Raw genomic sequence first — 19751 nt, 5'->3', positions numbered from 1 at the left:
AATAATAATACTATCTTCAAACTATGTGAAAGGAAACCTCACGGAATATTTGATCATAAAACAGCTAAAGGTGAAGGGCACAGCCGTTGGCCTCATTGGTATTTTCTGCCTCCCCCGCCCCCGCCAAATCTGTGGTATTGCATCTTAACTATTTATCTGGGATTGCCTCATATTATCCGATGGCTTGAAGGTCATCCAGGGTCAATACGAATTTCCACCCAGTTTTTCTAGAATGTGCATGGAATTTAGGACTAGTTTTATCACAGGTGCCCAAAATAAATCACATAAATTCAAACTCTCTTTTTAATTTTCAACAACAGTAGATTTTTTTGAAACTTGGCCTGCTGGTGATAATGATATTTTATGTCCAAGCTTGTTAACTCCTTGGACCAAAGTATAGCTGCTTAAAGTAACTTTTCTTGCCCCTCAACTGTGATCCAGCCCCCCTGACTTGAAAGATATCAAACCCTTTTGGCTTTTCCTCTTCTCTGCGCATCTCCTACGGTTCAGAGGAAGTCAGGTTTACATGACTTGGGGAAGCCCTATGTGGGGTGTAAATGATACACGCTACTTGGATTCAAGGCTGTCCTCCACTCAGGCCTCTCTGTTCTGAATTTAGTTGAATTTCCCGGGAGATGACTAAATGATATTTTTCTGTTCTAACAGACTATATTTAACTTCGCTATGTTCAGTGACATGGTTTTGGGGCCTGTTGCCAAAGACCCTGTCTATACCGTGTTAGTAGCAAAAGAACAGGGTTTTGATTAGATGCAATCTTTGGATTTTTAGTGGCATCAATGCAGTCTGTGGATTTTTAGGGGCGTTAATGTGAGCATCCCTGTTTCCTTCAGTCTGGCTGTCCTTCAAAAGTGACTGCTACTATGGTAACTAAGAGAGAACTCACTGGGGTCCAGAAGCCACTGGGCCTAATGACCAATTAGGAAATTCTAACTCTCAGCCCTGGGGCTGCTGCTGCTATTTGAGGCTCCACGTCTAAAACCAGTGACATCACTGGTAGGTGGCTAAGGGCCGAAGAGGACTGCGGAGCTATCTGCCAGTGGATGGAGGACCGGAGTTCTCACATTGTGTCTGTTACTATGGTAAGGCTGCTGCCTTACAGTTCGATATTGGCATCTAAAAACATGTGGACTCCTAAATGAAGTGAGGGAAAACATTTCCACAAGATGACCAACAGGGTGAGCTCCAAAGTCAGGTTCCCTACGTCAAATCTTGGATTCAACTCTTTCCACATATGTGGCCATGAATGAGTTAGTAAAATTTGGTGTCTCGGTTTTCTCAGCTGTGATGTGTGGGCAATGATAATTCTCAGTCTCAGCTTTGCTGCACATAGTGCACAAGGCATTCTGTATGGGTGCTGCAGACAGAGCCCATGGGGAGCTAAGGATTCAGCATGGGCTATGTTTTATGATAAAAGGATCTTCCAGAACACTTGTCCTTGATGCTTTCCATCTTGAGAGAATGTCCATGTGACCCACAAGAAAGCCCCCAGCACCAGGAAGTGCGATTGTGGGAAGAACTGTGCACTATGTCTTGAGTTGAGGGTGTGGCAGAAGAGTTAATGCTATTACGAGATGCTGTACTGCTAACTGTCTGAATTCCCTCCAGGAAACATTCAGCAGAAACAGTTTACAAGCATATGTCACAGATGTTTTAAGACCAACATTAGCTTTCAGACTGGAGAAAAAAGTCTTTACTCTCAATCTGGGGCTTTCCATTGAGACTACAATGACCCAGAATTTCCCACAAGACCCTGCTGATTTCTTAAGAATTGAGAAAGACAACTGAAATTGACCCAAAGTGAAGGGAGGATGAATTATAAGGGAGAGAGAGACACACAGAGAGAGGGAGAGAGAGAGAGAATGGACCCACGTACACGCTGGGGTTGGGTCCATGTAAACAGGGAAGAACCGTGGGTGATGCTGAGTTGATACCTCTGTGCTAGTCAATAAGAGGCTTGATAATTAAAAGTATCTTCTGGGGCTGAAGAGATGGCTTAGCGGTTAAGCGCTTGCCTGTGAAGCCTAAGGACCCAGGTTCGAGGCTCCATTCCCCAGGATCCACGATAGCCAGGTGCACAAGGGGGCACATGCATCTGGAGTTCGTTTGCAGAGGCTGGAGGCCCTGGTGCACCCATTCTCTGTCTCTCTCTGCCTCTTTCTCTGACTGTCGCTCTCAAATAAATAAACAAAAATAAAAAAGTATCTTCTGGGAAACAAAGAAATATGAAAATATTCAAGTGTATTCAATGATTTATCAAATCTTTTAAGCCTTAGAACACTGATTTTGAATGCACAGCCCAAATCTTGTCTAGTTAAAAGAATTCTTTTCTCAGGAAATCAGATAGTGAATACCAATAACCCCATTGAAGAGGGTCCTTAGTGGAATGGTGGTGAGGGCGTAGAAACTGAAGAGTATACACTGATGGGAATATGATCAGTATGTAATACTTTATAAATACGAAGAAAGAAATCAGGTAGTAGGTAAGATTGTTAAATCAATAATGAAAGAAATATGCATGAGCTAAATAGAGTCCACAGCAAATTGGGGAATTTGGGAATTCCTTCTTTTTTTTTTTTTTAAAGAGCTCTGTGAAAGTTCCTTGGGGGCTGGGAAGATGGCCCAGCAATTAATGGCACTTGCTTGTAATGGCTGCCCATCTGATAGGGGTTCAATTTCCCAATGCCCACATAAAGCCAGATACAAAGAGTGATGCATGAGCCAGGTGTGGTGGTGCATTCCTTTAATCTCAGCACTCAGGAGGCAGAGACAGGAGGATCATTGTGAATATAAGGCCATCCTGAGACTACATAGTGAATTCCAGGTCAGCCTGGGCTAGACCAAAAAAACAAAGAAAAGAAAAGAAAGTGGTACATGAATCTGAAGTTCTTTTGTAGAGGCACGAGCCTCCCTCGCCTACAGAGATACATAAATAATATATTTAAAAAAGAAAGTTGCCTGGTATTCTAGTTTCTCTTCCTTTCTACCCCTACTTGCTGGCCAGAAGTGGCCTTTGAGAAGCTGGGCTGTGGATCCCTCACTAGTCCCACAGTATCAGGAGTCTCTGTACACATTCTCAGAACTCCCAAGAAGGTTCTATAGCCCTTCTTAGGGAGTCTCCTGAACAGAGCAGTTTGCTTCCCACCCTGCGTGCTGTGAGCTGTGTCCCTCGCCCTGAATCTATAGGTGATATCTCTACCCCTCACTGAGGTAACATTTGGAGGCAGCAGTTCTGGGAAACAGAGGTGTCGTTGGAGTGTACCCCTCCTCGGGAGATCAGTGGATTTGCCTTCTTTTCTTACCTAGTGAGGCCATCACCCAGCTAAGCACCTTCACCAGTAACTGGCTGGGAAGGTACCTAGATACTGTACTTCCTGTCCCACAGGCCTGTGTGAAATAGACTTCTGGTGTTTATGACCCCTGGTGTTCAGTATGCTACTGCAGCATGCATGACCAAGACAATGGGTATACCCCTCTGTCTTTTCAGGTAAGCCAAGGGTCACTGAGGACATTAGACAAGAAGGTGGTAGATCCATGTGACTTGGTGTGAACTGAGTTTGAGTGAAAGTTAGAACTAAGAGCTCCTAATGTTACCTAAGAAAAGGAGTTGGCTGAAAAAGGAAATGGAATTTATCCTTAAAAAAAATCAGTCTGTCAGTAAATATAGTTCATTTCAAAATATTAAAATAAACGATTTTTTAACAAATTTGTTATATATGCCATACATGCACATAAAAATTAAGTGTTGGGGTTGGAAAGAGAGCTCAATTGGTAAAGTACTTTCCCCATAACATGAGGACCTGAGTTTGAGTCCCAGAACCCACTTTAAAATAGTTGGGTGTGGTGGTACATGCTTGGAACCTCGAGTCCTAGAAGGCAGAGACAGGCGAATTCCCTGGGCTCACTGGTCAAGTCAGTTTAGCCTAAGTGGTGAGCTCCAGGTCTCCACAAAGGTAGGCAGTGTTCCTGAGGAAAAACCCTGAGGTTGTCAACCAGCCTCTGCACACGCTCATCCCTGTGTACACGCACACACACTCATATCATCTCCACATACATAAACACGTGCCTAAAGATAAATTAAGTAAATGCTAATGTTTATTGAGCTTGCCAACACTGCACACATATTTCCTCATGGGTTCCTTTCCTGCCACACTACAGCATCCATTATTTGGCCACCTTACAATTGAAGAAGCCACCATCTGAGGACATAAAGCGGTCAAAGAACCCGTCACACTGTGAATAAATGTCAGAACTGGCATTTAACCCACTATTATCTCAATTCCAACAACCCAAAACCCATTATCCCACAGGGACTTTTTGTACTGTTTTTGTAACAGTTCAGACAAGCCTAAAATGTTTCAAAGTAAAAAAAAAAAAAAAAAGGAAAAGATTATTTTAAGAAAGAATATAAAAGTCCAGTATCTTATTACTATGTTTTGACTAATAACAACTTTATGAGAGTTTTGCTTTATTAAATGCCAAATTTCCTAGAAATCTTCAAAAATAGCTTCACTTGAGGGTCCTTTTCAGTATCTTGATCCCTAATGAATTGTCTTGCACTTTCCATGTGAAACACTTAGAGTGGAGCTGGCCCCTCCAGAAGCTTCCACTTAATTTCATCATCATATCGACATTACCATCATCACTAACACCACTACAGTCTTCACAAACCATAGATTATCACTTGGAACTTTTTCAGTCATCAAGTATGTTTAGACTCCCCACTAAACTGTGAATGACTGGGCTCAGGAACTTTCATAGGTGCTAGTGACATTTTTCTCAAACGACTGTATCCCAGTGTGCATAGTTAGAGGTTTCGGCAATGAATCTTCAAACAGACAGGCAGTTTATGTCTGTTTCTCATTTTAATTTGTCCTTGCCTCTTTAGGACCTGACCATGACTTAATGCTTGAGGCGAGGATGCAATGGACTTTGAAGTCACCAGTTCCAAACATGGTTTCCCTCATGCACTCTCTCCCTCAGCTCTAACTCGGCTATACCAGCTGTTCTGAAACTGCACTGCACACTCAGGGAAATGTTTTAAAATATTTTATTTATGAGAAAGAGATAGAGTAAAAGGATGAGAGAGAGAGAGAGAATGGGCATGCCAGGGCCTCTAGCTACTGTAAACAAACTCTAGACACATGTGCCACCTTCTATAGATGGCTTTATACAGGTACTGGGGAATTAAAACTACCAGGTCATTAGGTTTTTCAGGCAAGTACCTTAACCATCTCTCCAGCCCAAGGGAAATACTTTAAATGTAAGAAAAATTAATGTGACCTTCATGCCTTATGGGCACCCTTTAAAAGGGCCAAAGTTTCTTTTTTGTTAATATGTTAATATTGGTCATGTCATGTCTTCATCTCCACTAATTGCTCGGAAGTGTTCCAATATCTTCCTGGGAGCAAAACAGATTGAGAGCTTGAATCCAGAAGTCTGGTGCAAACTCTAAAAAGCAAATTGTTACTATAGCCTAGCTGACACAGCATGTCCTGTGTGCTCACTGGCGTGGTCACACGAGCTTGCTCCACATTTGATGGTGGCAGTGCAGGGAAAGCCTTGTAGCTCAGCACTGTCCCCACAAAACTTTCTGCATTCGTGGGGATTTCTATTTCTGCACAATAGGGCATTCACTAGCAGCATGTCCCTGAGCCCTTAACTGTGGCTAGTGCAACTGATGAAGTAAATCTTTAATTGTACTCTCTATTATTATTATTATTAGTAGTAGTAGTATCATTATCATTATTATTATGGTTTTTCAAGGTAGGGTTTCACTCTAGCTCAGGCTGACCTGGAGTTCACTACATAGTCTCAGGGTGGCCTTGAACTCTCAGAGATCCTCCTACCTCTGCCTCCCGAGTGCTGGGATTAAAGGCGTGCACCACCATGCCTGCCCAGCTATGCACTTTTTTTTTTTTTTTAATTTACAAGGAGATGGAAGGAAAGAGAAAAAGAGAGGGAGGGAGGAGAATGGCCATGCCAGGGACTCTTGACACTGCAAACAAATTTCAGATCTATGTGCCGCTTTGAGCATCTGACTGGATGGGTCCTGGGGAATTGAATGTGGGATGTCAGGCTCTGCGAGCAAGCACCTTTAACACTGAGCCATCTCTCCAGCCCCTAATTGTACTCTGTTTTAATTGCTTGCCACTTCAAACGCTCTGCATGCCTCGGAGCTGCCTTACTGGCTAGTACAGCACCAGAGAAGACTCATCCTCGTTGACCTAGGAATGTTCTAGAACTGAAGCCATCTCAGGCAAACCAGCTCAGCTGATAATCTCTGCAGGTTAGTGTGTCAAGTTAGTTGGATTAAAAGACACCTAAGAGACTAGGGAGGGAAGCAGGCCTCTGGATGAGTAGGTGAGGGTAACCCCCAGAGATGATTAGAACTTGAGGGTTCTGACTGAAAGAATAGGTTAATCCATCGATGAACTGATAATACGATTGTATTAGTGGAAGATGGTGAAAGGTAGAAGGGGGTGCGGTTGTTACAGTTCGCTCACTGGGGGCCTGTGCTTGGCCTCTCCCTCTATTCCCTTTTGTCTATGGAACACCAGCACGTGCTTCCACCACCGTGGATGCTATTCCCACGCCCACGAACCAAGCAATCAAGAGCAGAACTCTCGGAAGCCATGAGTTTCGATAGTCTTTCCTTCCTTGAGTTGCCTATGTGATTTTACCACAAAATGCAAATGTAACCAATGCATTGCCCTAAAGGTAATCTCTTTTTAAAATGTTGGGCAACTTTAGATTTAGGTTTTCAGATACGTGCCAAACACAGTGTTAACTAAATGGGAGAGAGATGTAGAGATAGTTTCAGAACTGAACTTTCCTGCACAGGCAAAATGCTAATGAGTTGGTAAGAGATGAGAGATCTATTCTTACAATTGATGTCAACTATGGCAACCTCTTAAAAATATGAATGTTAAATGCAAGATACTCACCCTCAAACCACTTCTATAAGACCAGAGCGATCTAGTCTTATAATCAATGTCATCTATGTGAAACCCTCATAAAATATGAATGTTAAATACATGACACTCACCCTCAAACCACACGCAGACCCCAATGCTCACTGACTTAACTATATTTTACATTTTAATCCCATTGGAGAGTAAAAGTCTACTACTGGTTACTTTGCTGCAATGTTATAACAACCATGAATTTCTGATCCTAGCCAAGAATGTGCTTAACATTCATTAAAAGTATTTTTTTAGTATTTTTTTTCAATATTTTATTTATTTGCAAGCAGAGAAAGTGTGTGTGTGTGTGTGTGTGTGTGTGTGTGTGTGTGTGTCTGTGTATGGGTATGCCAGGGCCTCTAGCCACGGCAAATGAACTTTAGATGCATGTGCCACTTTGTGCATCTGGCATACGTGGGTACTAGAGAATTGAACCCAGGTTGGTGGGCTTTGCAGGCAATCATCTTAACCACTGAGCCATCTCTCCTGCCTATTTCTTTAAAAGAAACATTGGATATCATTTACCTGGAAAAGGATTCTGTATTCCAACATTCCTACCTCACAACTGGAGTTGAAAACTTCCCACTCGATATGGACATTCACTGTTTCCCTCCATTAAAACACAAGTATCTTTCACTGCCTGACTCAATTGTCAAGGTTCTGAAGGAAGGAATTAGAGCTGCTGCTCTCCAAATACTGTGGACGATGCACTTCTATCACTAAACATTTTGAACTGCCTCCCTCACAGGCATATTGATGTGACATTATGGTCAGTCTGACTTCACACTGTTTTATATGTTGGAGAAGAATCACTCTGTTCCTTTTTGGTTTTGCTTTGTTATGTTATTTTGCTTGCTGTCATGCCACACCTGGGATAGAAGTGTTTCAGATTCAACTGCTGATTTGAGCATGTATGTGTAGAATTAACTTGTTGGAGATTTCTATTCCAAAATCTGAAATCTGAAACTTTTTGAGCATTAAGTCAGTATTCAATAAGTTTCACAAATTGGAGCATTTCCAAGGGAAATACAGTAACAATTTTTACCTGAGTCATAGTGGCTCTGTAAGTATGTCTTAAGTCATTATGGAAAGTTAATTTTTTCTTCTATTTTTTAGGCTGGCAAGATGGCTCAATGGTTAAGGTGCTTGCCTGCAAAGCCTAACGACCTGGGTTCAATTCCCCAGTACCCATGTACAGCTAGATGCACAGAGCGACACATGCAGCTGAAGTTCATTTGCAGTAGCTGGAGGCCCTGGTGCGCCCATTCTCTCTCTCTTCTTTCTCTCTACTTGCAAATTTTAAAAATTGTTTTAATTTTTAATTTTATTCTACTTATTTCTTACATTTTTACCTCTAACATTTTTTTAACATTTAATCATTTTTTTGTGTATTGTCATTGCCATTGGAGAATGGTAGTTGTGACTAGAACCACCTGTTACTGATAAAATTCCAAGAATGAAGTTAAGACCATAGGTCACTTGATTTTTCTTGGTGGTGGTTTTGTTTTTGACTGAGTCAAGGTCCTTCTATAAATCCCACTTGAGCTTGAATTTGATATGTAGCCAAGCTAAGTTCAAGTGAACAGCCCTCCTGCCTCCCGCCTCAGCCTTCTTTATGCCTGGATTATAGATGCGAAGCACTGTGGTGGAAGGCTTACTTTTTGTTTGCTTGGTTTGACCTAGTGTTGAAATTTGTCATTTTTCTGACAGTGGTTATCAATATTCATTGTGCATTAGAATTGAATGGGACGCTTGCTTGACAATAAGATTTCTAATCTCACACCAAGAGCCTCTTAAGGGATTTATCTGTGGACGAGCCCTGAGACCGCTGTCTCTGCCCCATTCAGATACTCTAACGGGAGGCTATTCTCATGTCCTAGGAGTTAGGAGAGGAGCAAGATCACTGTGTAACCGTGGCTTTGGATGTAAAGCTCCACGCCTATGACGTGTTGGCAACAGCTCAGAAGCATGACCTTCGTCTCCGAGTTAATCGGCGTGAGTGGAATGGTGGGCAAGGAGCCCGTGGGCGTGGCGGGGACAGCACTGTGCTTCCACGCAAGAAGCTAAACGCTGAGAGGAAGTTTTCTTTTCTTCCTCTCGAAAAATTATTTTAAGTATCTATTCCAAAGAAACTGAGTGGTCCTTTAGAAATCACATCATTTAAATCTTATAGTTCCAAGGAATCATTTCTGAATTCATGTCTAACAGATGTGTTATTTTTGCCTTTTCAACAGAGAATTGGTTCAATCGGACATCTTGGTTTGTGGTTAATAAGGAGACATAGATCAAAGACCTAGGTCCCAAGACAAATTTATTACTGAGCCACCAAATAAATAATACAAATGCCATAGGATATTCAGGGGTACATTTATTACTTGCTACTGACGAGTTAAATAATGGGGCAGGGACTTGGTTAATTTTTTTCTAGAAATCTCTTAAAGGCCCAGAAAATAGACCTCACATAAGTGAGGCTCCTCGCATACCCAGAAAAGCTGCAAAATTAGTTCCACGCCAGGCTGGGCAAAGTGAATTCCTGCCTCAAAAAAAAAATTGTTTTTCTGGAGTCCATATACTGTTTACTCAGTAAGAACGTGCAAACCTGAGTAAGAAGAAGGCCCTGCAAGCTATGAACCCAGCAGCCTGACAGAAGCTCACAGCTCGGTGGCTGATGACCCACCCTCGCATTGGGCTGGGCCAGGGGCCTCTCAGCAGGAGAAAGCACCTACCAGTGCTGGGAGCCAAGGCAGCCCCTCACCACAGGAAACCCCCCACGGCCAGAGACAAACCCCCATCTCAGTGGGTCTCCTCATCCAAATGCTTCTCAGACCTCCATCATTTCCCCGCTAAATCAAAGCTGCTCTCAGCCTTGTTTGGAAAATCTGTTTCATTTTATAGACGACAGAGAATACCGGAGAGATCCAATACTTATCAATTCGACAAGAAAAGACAGCCTACTGTTCACCAGGAGATGCGCCACCTCTGCTGTGTTTACAGGGGTTCAGGAGAAACCCCAGGGGCAGCAGCTGGAGGATTGCCCCCAATGCTGGCCTGACAAGCACCTCCAGAGAAGAAGCAACACACAGGGAGGTGAGCGGAACCCACTGTAACAGAAATGCAGAAGCTGCAGAGAGCTCAGCACTGAAATCCAACTGCGAACACACCAGGGCTCAGGGATGGCTGTGGAAGAGGGGCCAGGAAGACCGCAAGAGCTACAGGGTCAGCGGAAACATCCTGAGGCACAGCTCCCAACCCCCCGAAACTGATAGAGATCCTAATGACCCCACAGCCAGCACCCGTGTCCCTGCTGAGAAGGGGCTTCAGGGAAACTGGGCCTGGGGATCCAAGACGTTAGCCTATGTTAATATCTGGATATAGTAAAGGCATTGTTGATAAGGAGATGAGTTCGCTGTTAAAGGCACATTTTTGTAACCTGCCAACTTGCATTTGATCCTCCTCAGTGATCACATAGAGCCAGACACACAGAGACACCCGCTTCTTCTGCTGTAAGCCAAGTGTGTCTCTGTCAATGGGAGTCAGAGCCAGAAGAATCCCAAAGGCAGCAAGCAGCCTTGGTGGCAAAATAAGCAGCAACGAAAACAAGAGAGACCCTCTCTCAAAAGACAGTGGAATGGGAGGAGAAACGGCCGAAGGTTGTCCTCTGACCTGCACACGCACACTGTGGCATGCTTGTACCATGTGGTGGCATGTACATGGCCAAACACGTATATACACACATACATACGTATGTACACACACGCATACATATGCAGACACACAAGTCAATGACATTGAAAAGAAGGTGTAAATGCCTATGCCATCAAATGACAATCTCCTTCCGGCCCCCAGCTCAGCTTTCTTTCCTCTCCTGAAGATGAACATTTCGACTGATATTTTGAATCCTTGGTCAGGGGCTCTATGTGCCCTACTTTGTCTTTATAAAGGTTTGCTGATTCCCTTCCAGAGCCTGCTGTGGACATCAACTTGGTGGGGAGGGGATAAAGCTTTGTAGAAACCACAGCTTGCAAAGGGCCTGCTCTGCCGACTGCCACAGCCCAGCTTCCTCCGAGATCGCCACACTAGCCAACAGGTGCTGGTGAGGACACAGCTTTCCTTGCTGAGTTCTCATGTCAACCCAGGGCTCTCTAGACAGGACGTTAGTGGTACTCCCTGGTAAAGAGAATGGTGGTTTTGTCGGAGCAGAAATAACATATTTCAGATGCAGATTCTTCATCAAGTCCTGTTACAATCATTAAACTTTCACCATTTTCACCTCTTTTGAGAAGTGACTGTGGAGGAATGATCTTTTTTTAAAAAAATCAGTAGGAATACTTGGTTAGAAAACTAATTTTCTTGCTCTTCGCTTATACCCATTTGCAAACTTTACTTAATACAGCAAGCTTGCTTGCACTCCTCATGTTCCGGGTGCCTAATAAGTGTGTTCACTTAGAGACGCTGCCTGCAGCCTGTGCTATGAAAATCTCGCAGCAACAGCAGGGCTTTGGATAGACCAATGCCATGTTAAAAGGGAGGGTACTTTATTACCCACTCATGTCAAGGAGTGCATACCGTCAAGTATATATCATCTGCCACTTGCTAAAATCTCACTCGTCCTCTGAGAACAGAATCCTGGGGATTATTCTGAATCAAATCCACAAAGTTTCTGATCCAGGATTCCTGAGATTTTTCTATGTGCCTTAAATAAGATCCAAAGGCAAAAATGCCCTATCAAGTCATAGTGTGGATGGTTTCCAGGCAGGGTCTCTTCCTAAGGCCACTGGCTGCCCTCTCACTATCTCTGCGTGTCTTCTGGGACTACCATTTGCTCCCAGCCAAACTTATCCCTTCCCTGTCTCTTGGGCTGTCTACAGTCTCCAATGTTCGGTAGCTAATTTGATCCCCTGCTGGCTGGAAAATTTAGAAACTGTGATGGATGTGGCAGAGAGGCATCAGAGCTAATAACCGTAATAGAGTCATCAGGAGTTTCTCATTAGCTTTAGTGGGTGTGTGGGTGGGGATGCCCTTCTCTCTCACACCCCTGCCTCTGCTCCTAGCTGGATCGCACACCACTAAGAGACTACACAATACAGCGTGTAGGCATGTCTGAGATCCGGGAATCAGACAGGCTGGGCTGCACTCTTCCTTTAGTTCTTTCTCAGACTTGCCCCGTTGTAAAGACAAGAATACATTTCAGCTGGACCCCCAGGCTTCAAATGGAAGGAAAATGGGGATAGCAAAGAGACATTTTCTGCACATGGCATTCAGCTCTTCCCAGGTGACTCATCCTAGGTGCAGAAGAACTCGGCTGCTCCTCCGGATGGGCGAGTCGTGCTTGGCCCAGGGTGGGTGTGCACCAAAGCTGCAGGTGTTGGGGCACACCTCAGCATGCTTTGATCAGATCCTAGGGGTTTATGTCTGCAGCCTGGTCAGCCCTCAGGAGCTGAGTCCGCCGTGCTGAATGTGTTTTACCAGGCCCATCTGGTAACATCAGCCCCGTATCGGTTGGCTATTCTGGCAACTTTATAATTGGAGGCTCTGGAAAGTTTAGGCTGGATTATGGAAGGAGAGGTCCCAGGCAAGTCACTGGGGTGAATATCACCCCTGCTGTCCTTTGGGGCTCTGCAGTATCTATCTACAGGTGGTGTGGCTCTGGCTGTCAGTGACTAGTGCCTAATCAGGCCAGGAAGCACTGTGCTCCCTTCAATTAGTTGATAAGTACCCATGGCCTGATGGGAAATGTTGAGGGCTTTAAGGGAACAAGATGCCTTGAGTGGTGGTTAATTGGAGGCAGGAACAGAAGACAAAAAGAGAGTATTCTCACAGGTCCAGCTTATCTGGTGGGCAAGCAGGCCTCCCAGCAGGGTTCCTTCCTTATCCTGACAGCTAATGACAGTGAACCTTTTCCTGAATGCTCATGTTACAACTGCATTTGAGCAGACATCTGACAATGAGTTATTGACACCCAGGAGAAATGCTCAGAATAGCCAAGTTGTATTTCTGAGGAACAACACAAAATTTGCCTCCCTGCCCACCCACGTCAGCGCCCTCCACCTTCCCTCCACTGTTCATCTCCACACGCCATGACATGCTTGGAGTGCACCTCGGTTACCTGGCTCCTCCACCAAGCCTGATGTCCTGTAGACAGCGCGGTTTCCAGGTCAGGATGAACATCCTGCTGAGACATGCTCTGTCTGGGCGATAAGAAAGGTCCTGTAGGAGTGGACGCCACGGCTCCTCCCCTGACCAGACAGCTCTCTCTCCTTCTTGGCCAGTCACCCGATGAGGAGGAGGGACACTCACCTACAAGCGATTTCTCTTAAGACCAGGTTTCACCGCGTGAGGTTTCCTCAGAGCGAAGCTCTTCTGAGTCATCAGGGTGACTGGAGATGATGGACGGCTGAGGCCTTCCTTGAGGGCTGGGCTAACTCACTTTGCTAATGGAAAGGCACAGGATGAGAAAGGAGGCTCTGGCTTGGAGAGTCTTGCTTGGCAGCTGAGAGGATTTTCAAAGGTGAGCTGGCAGGTGGCATACCTGACTGATGAGGGTGGCAGCCCAGACTGCTGGGAAGTGAGGGTGTGACCACTGGCAAGAGCCACTTTTGTTTTAAACTGGTGAGTGGGAGTTCAGAGGTAACTCCCTCCAGAGCTGGCAAGGTCCTCCTGGCGCGGAATATGCATGGATTGGGGAATGAAGGAAGGGCGTAGGGCTGTGTGAGAGCATGCGGACGCACGTGTGGGTGTGTGCAAACAGCATATCACCTTTCTATCCTTGAAGCTCAGCACGGCCTGCCCTTTAACTTACTTACTGTTAACAAGGGCTTTGAATTTTCACCCATGAGTTCACTCTGATTTTCAACTTTTAAAACACTTTTTGTTGATCATTTTTATACTTGCATATTATGTATTTTGAGCATAGTCCTCTCTTGTTTGGTCTTTCCCCATTCCACCAAAACCCTTCTTCAAACACCTTTTTATATTATTGGATTTTTACTTACTTATTTATTTGACAGAGAAAGAGGGAGAGAATATGGGCACTCCAGGGCCTCCAGTCACTGCAAACAAACTCCAGATGCATGCATCCCCTTGTGTATCTGGCTAACATGGGTCCTGGGGAATCGAACCTGGGTCCTTTGGTTTGCAGACAGACGCCTTAACTGGTAAGCCATCCTTTCAGCCTCAAACACCTTTTTAAAGCACTGGAATCCTCTCCCCACAAACAAAACACCAGATACCAAAGTCCCAAATTATAAAAGAAATCAAGGCAGAGCTGCTCTGGTTGGAATGTGTGATGATGCTTGAGGCCATCTTCTGTCTCTCCTCCCCACAGCCAGAAAAGTCTCAGGGGCCCGTGAAGCCCCTTCATCCCCCAGAACAAAGATGAACAAATCTGTGGTGAGTTGGAAGAATTCTAGCTCTCAAGTTAGACAATCTGGGTTGGGTTTGAATTCTCAAAGCTGCTTATGGGCAGAGAGGTCTTGGCACGTTGTGAACATATCTGTGCTTGGGGCCCTCATCTGTTAAATGGGGTAAGAGCATCTAGGATGCAGGGTGGCCACAAAGGCGGGAGAAATGTGTGGAGGACTCATGGCTCCACGTCACACAGAGGGTCCCTCACACAGCATGCACCGTAGCTGCCCCGCGGCAGCACCGTGATGTGATCTGAGTTGCCTAAAGGAAGCCAAAAGAGAAAAAATAGGAGACTTCTCTTGGCTCAATTCCTTTATGGCTTTTCTTAGCCTATTTTCCCAGTAGCACTATTTATTATCTGCTCCTTAAAAAAAATCACAAAAATTAAGACACTATGTTGTATACACAATTCACAGACAAAACCAGATTTGTAAGACATAGCCTAAGAAAGGCTTAATAAAAGTATCAGAATTGGCCAGGCATGGTGGTGCACACCTTTAATCCCAGCACTCGGGAGGCAGAGGTAAGAGAATTGCTGTGAGTTCGAGGCCACCCTGAGACTACATAGTGAATTCCAGGTCAGCCTGTGATACAGTGAAGCCCTACCTTGGAAAACCAAAAAAAAAAAAAAAAAAAAAAAAGTATCAGAATAAAGAAAGAATAAAGAACTCCTACAAAATAAAATAGGCACACAACTTGAAACCATTTCTCCAAAGGAAATCTGCAACAAACACATCTGAAAATACACTCACCATAACTAGTTACCCGGGGAATGCAAATCGAACCAACTGTGAGGAAGGACTTCAAACTCACAAGATGCTGATAACATTAGTGGTAGTTCTGCAAGACAGAAAACATGGGTTTGAAAACTGGGACCTTCATATTGTGACAGTGAGAATGTAAAATCTGGCCACGTTTAAAGTATGTAAAACGTTAGAATTTAGAACTATCATATGACTCAACAATACTACTCCAGGTTTACCCAAAAGTATTGAAAATCCGTGTTCAAGCAAAAAGTTAGACACAAATATTCATGAGAGCATGCACAATATTCAAAAGATACAAATAGGGCTGGAGAGATGGCTTAGCGGTTAAGCGCTTGCCTGTGAAGCCTAAGGACCCCGGTTCGAGGCTCAATTCCCCAGGTCCCACGTTAGCCAGATGCACAAGGGGGCGCATGCATCTGGAGTTCGTTTGCAGAGGCTGGAAGCCCTGGCGCGCCCATTCTCTCTCTCTCCCTTTATCTGTCTTTCTCTCTGTGTCTGTCGCTCTCAAATAAGTAGATAAAAAAAAAATTAAAACAAAAGATACAAATAGTCCAACTACCCATTGAATTATGAGTGGACAAAAATAGGATATCTACATGCAATGCAGTATTATTCAGTCATAAAATGGAATGCAGTGCTGATACTCTAAAATGAATGGGCCTTGAGAAAATGATGCTAGGTAAATCAAGACCCAGAACCACACATATTGTATGGTCCCATGTCACCGAAATGCTCCAAACAGGCAAATTCCTAGACACAGAATGTGTGGCTACTTTCCAGGGGTGTGAGGGAGGTAGGAGAATGGCTCGTGATAGTTAGGGGTACAGGTTCTCTTTGAGAGTATAGAAGACACACCGGAACTAGGTAGCGTTCAGGTTGTATAATAAAGACACATCTGATCCTACTAAAGTGTTTTTAGATAATATACTACAATAAAATGACAAGTTTCTATTTAGTTAAAAATATAACCTGTGCTTTTTTTGTTTGTTTTGTCTTATTTGGATTTTTTTTTTTGTTTTGGTTTTTTAGCTACGGTCTCACTCTAGCTCAGGCTGACCTGGCATTCCTCTGTAGTCTCAGGGTGGCCTCGAACTCACAATGATTCTCCTACCTCTGCCTCCCGAGTGCTGGGATTAAAGTCTGCGCCACTACGCCCTGCTTTGTTTTGATTTTTTTTTTTTTTTAAACAGCCTCCATACTATAGCACAGGCAGGCCTCCAACTCAAGATCCTCTCAGGTTCTGGGGTTGCAGGTATGCACGAGCATGCCTGTCTTTAGCATGTATGTCTCTAAACACTGTTTTGAAGGCTAATCCTTCTTTTTGTCTGACCTTCTTGCGTGGACATGGTTAAACACAGCCCTGCATTGCCAGGTTATTTACTAAGTGGCTTCACTCTTGCTTCAGGCTAACGACCCCTGTCATGATGAAGAAAACTGGCCTTGAGAATATGAGTGTCTCTCTTTCCTGAAATGATGACTGAAAAGACAGCCCCTCCAGGAGCTCAGCCTCTGGGGGAGCTCTTTTGATATGACCTAGCTCCTCTTTGCTCAGGAGATCTGCCTGCACCAGGTCTCAGTTTGTGAAACCCAGAACCCTTTCTTTAGAGGACGACATGTCTGGAATGGTGATTGCAGAGATGCCTGGGATGTTAAATGTGGCGCAGCTCGCTTGCCAGCCAGGTATGTTCTGGCATCTGAGAGCTCTGCTTGACCCAGATGCCACCCCTGCCATGTCCCCTTGGCTGTCGCTACGATTTGTAACTGGCGGCAGCCATTGTGCCCCCACACACAGTTTTCATCTGGGATTATCTTAAAGCTCTTTAGCTCCATTTCAGTCTATCCCATGTCTTTGAAAAAAGGGGTCATTGTTTTCATTCCAGACTAGCAAGCTAATCTCTGTGAGGCAATGACTCTTTTTAGCCAAGGGAAAGGAAGCTCGTGAGGAAGGGCTGTCTTCCCACAGGCCTGCTTGTCCTGGCTTCAACTCTGCCTGTTACACATGGCTGTCTCCTCCTGTCTCCACGCAGCCTCTTGGGTCTCAGGCTCTTCTCTTTCTTTTTAAAAATGGTTTTATTTTTTGAGAGAGAGAGAGAGAGAGAGAACAAGCCAGGGTCCCTCACTACTGCAAGTAAACTCCAGACACGCGTGTCACGTTGTATACCTGGCCTCATGTGGGTCCTGGGGAATTGAACCCTGGCTGGCAAGCAAGTACCATTAACCTCTGAGTCATTTTCCCCTCTCCATCCCCCCCAAGACCTTCTCTTAAAGAGAGTTGATTTGCTTTTGTATTTCCATCTTAAGCTACTTCCCACTTTATCATTCAAAGCCTAAATTTAATCTCCTGTTTCATCTGTACCATACAGATTTCCAATATGCCATTAGAGGTAGAGGACATGGGAGAGGGATGAGGGGTGCCTTCGAGGGCCAGCAGCGAGAAGGAGGAGTTCCTTCACTGAGAGAGCAGGGTGGTGGTAATTCCACAGGGCTCTCAGACACACAGGCGACTCTCCGGAGAAGGAAGTACAAAGCCACCTGCTGTGGATAGCCAGTCCTTCCCTTCGGACATCATGCAGCCGCGTGGTGTGTTGGCCAGTGCGCGGCACTCCTTAGCCACTCCAGGAGAAGAAAAGCACCACTCATTCTGATTAGCTGTCAGAACTCATTTTAAGTCACAGTATTACACGGCAAAGAAGAAAAAGGAAATCTAAGGAAACCATACTTAAGGCCAGTGCCTAATCAGATTTTCCCCTTCATCTGTTTCGTACAAAAGCTGCCTGGAATTACTGGTGTGAGCCATTTCAGTTCCCCTCTTCGAGTGTTAATTAAATGTGATATTTTAAAACACAAGCTCCTCTCTCCAGGTAGAACAAACTGAGCCATTTGTAAATTGCTCGATGCCCATTGGTTTCCCCTCACAACTCTGCTTGTTTCCCTGTTGGGCCACAACTCCAGCAGCAATAAGTATACAGCAATTATTTCTGCCACAAATGGTCCCTCAGAAGGAGGGTTGCCTTGTTTTGGTGTGCATGCATGTGTTCTTGAAAGAAAAGTATATCATAATACCAGGCCTCTTTGTTTTCTCTCCTTGAGTGCCCATGGGCTCTTCAAGATGCCATTGGCAAACATGACATCATTGGCTTTTGTTCCTTTACAAGTATTTTCCACTCAAGCCTATTTCTTACTCATGACTGCCGAGCGTCTCGTTGCGGAAGGCCACTGTTCCAAAGCACTCGACTGAACAGTCACCCAGTGTCGTTTTGATCTGGAGAATATTTACTAAGGTTTTCACCTGAGACTCCTGCAGTCTTTTGGCTCCCTGAAGACGACATTCAAATTGTAGATTTGCGTATGCAAGGTAGGAGTTGGGAGCAAACAGGGGACCTTGAGAAAGTCATATCTCAACCACATAATTAGCCATTCAGAAGATAGTTGCTGAACACCTGGTATGTGCTTCCTGGACAAGTTGGTACCACCCAGGGTGACCGCTCAGCCCAAGTAGGGTGCTGATTACAATGGACTTGGGGCAGGAGGAGAGATGAGCCCTCCCTAACGTGTGTGATCTGGGGGGTTATTGGATTAAAAAACAATAACGTGGGCCAGAGAGATGACTCAGTGGTCAAAAATGGTTTCTTGCAAAGTTTGATTTCCCAATACCCATGTAATCCAGATGAACAACGTGGTGCATGTGTCTGGAGTTTGTTTACAGTGCCTGGAGGCCCTAGTATGCCCGTATCCTCTCTGTCTGCCTTTTTCTCTTTGTCTCAAATAAATAAATAAAAAATATTTTTTTAAAAAACCAAGAACATGGTCTGGAGAGATGGTTTAGCAGTTAAAGCCTGGCCTGTGAAGCCTAAGAACCCAGGTTTGATTCCCCATTACCTACATAACCACATAAGCCAGATGCACAAGGGGACTCACGTGTCTGGAGTTTGTTTACAGAGGCCGGAGGCCCTGGTGTGCCCATTCTCTCTCTTTCTCTTCACCCCCTCTCTAAAATAAATTAAAAAAATAATAATGTGGTTCGTCTGTTAGCAGATGATACTCCCTCAACCTGAGCATATTGGTAACACTCTGAGTGAGTGTCTGAACCAACAGATTGTACCAAACCTTATGTACATTATGTTTTTACTTATAGGCACATATTTTGCCATCACCCTTGAAGGGAGTGCTTTAGGCCAGACATAAGGGTGCGTGCCTTTTGTCCCAGCTTCTGTAATGAGATCAGTGCTAGCCCATCTAGCAACATGATACCACCTATACAAACATCTTATAGCTTCTTTATGGCATATCTGGATTTCCATCATCCCTACACCTGTACTTTTGGTAGTGTATATTAAATAAAGTAAGAGTCATTTGAACACAAGTGGTATATGCCTCAGCAGTTGACCTAACAACTGAGGTGACCATGGAATACTAATGGGAGGGCACACACGCAGTGTGGAGAGGCCAGGAAGAGCCGTGATTCATGTTCCAGGATGCAGAAAGTGATACTGAGGGGAAAGAAGGACTATGGCAACAAATTTTAATCTTCAAAACTTCTGGGATCTAGACAATGGCTCAATATGTAGTACTTACTGCACAAGCATGAGACGTGACT

General features: G+C 44.5%; 1 protein-coding gene across 1 annotated transcript in view; it reads right to left on the bottom strand.

Moving 5' to 3' along the window:
- Positions 1–13522, bottom strand: part of LOC101613754 (androgen dependent TFPI regulating protein) — a 90035-nt gene extending 76513 nt beyond the window's left edge. The window contains exon 1 of the mRNA XM_012951013.2: positions 13281–13522. The gene's annotated coding sequence lies outside the window, so the exon portion shown is untranslated. The remainder of the gene's footprint in view (positions 1–13280) is intronic.
- Between the last annotated feature and the right edge of the window lie 6229 nt (positions 13523–19751).

The sequence above is a fragment of the Jaculus jaculus genome, chromosome 17, assembly GCF_020740685.1.
Source record: "Jaculus jaculus isolate mJacJac1 chromosome 17, mJacJac1.mat.Y.cur, whole genome shotgun sequence".
NCBI classification, from domain to species: domain Eukaryota; kingdom Metazoa; phylum Chordata; class Mammalia; order Rodentia; family Dipodidae; genus Jaculus; species Jaculus jaculus.
The sequence above is the reverse complement of the archived record's forward strand: the minus strand, read 5'-3'. Positions and strand labels throughout refer to the sequence as shown.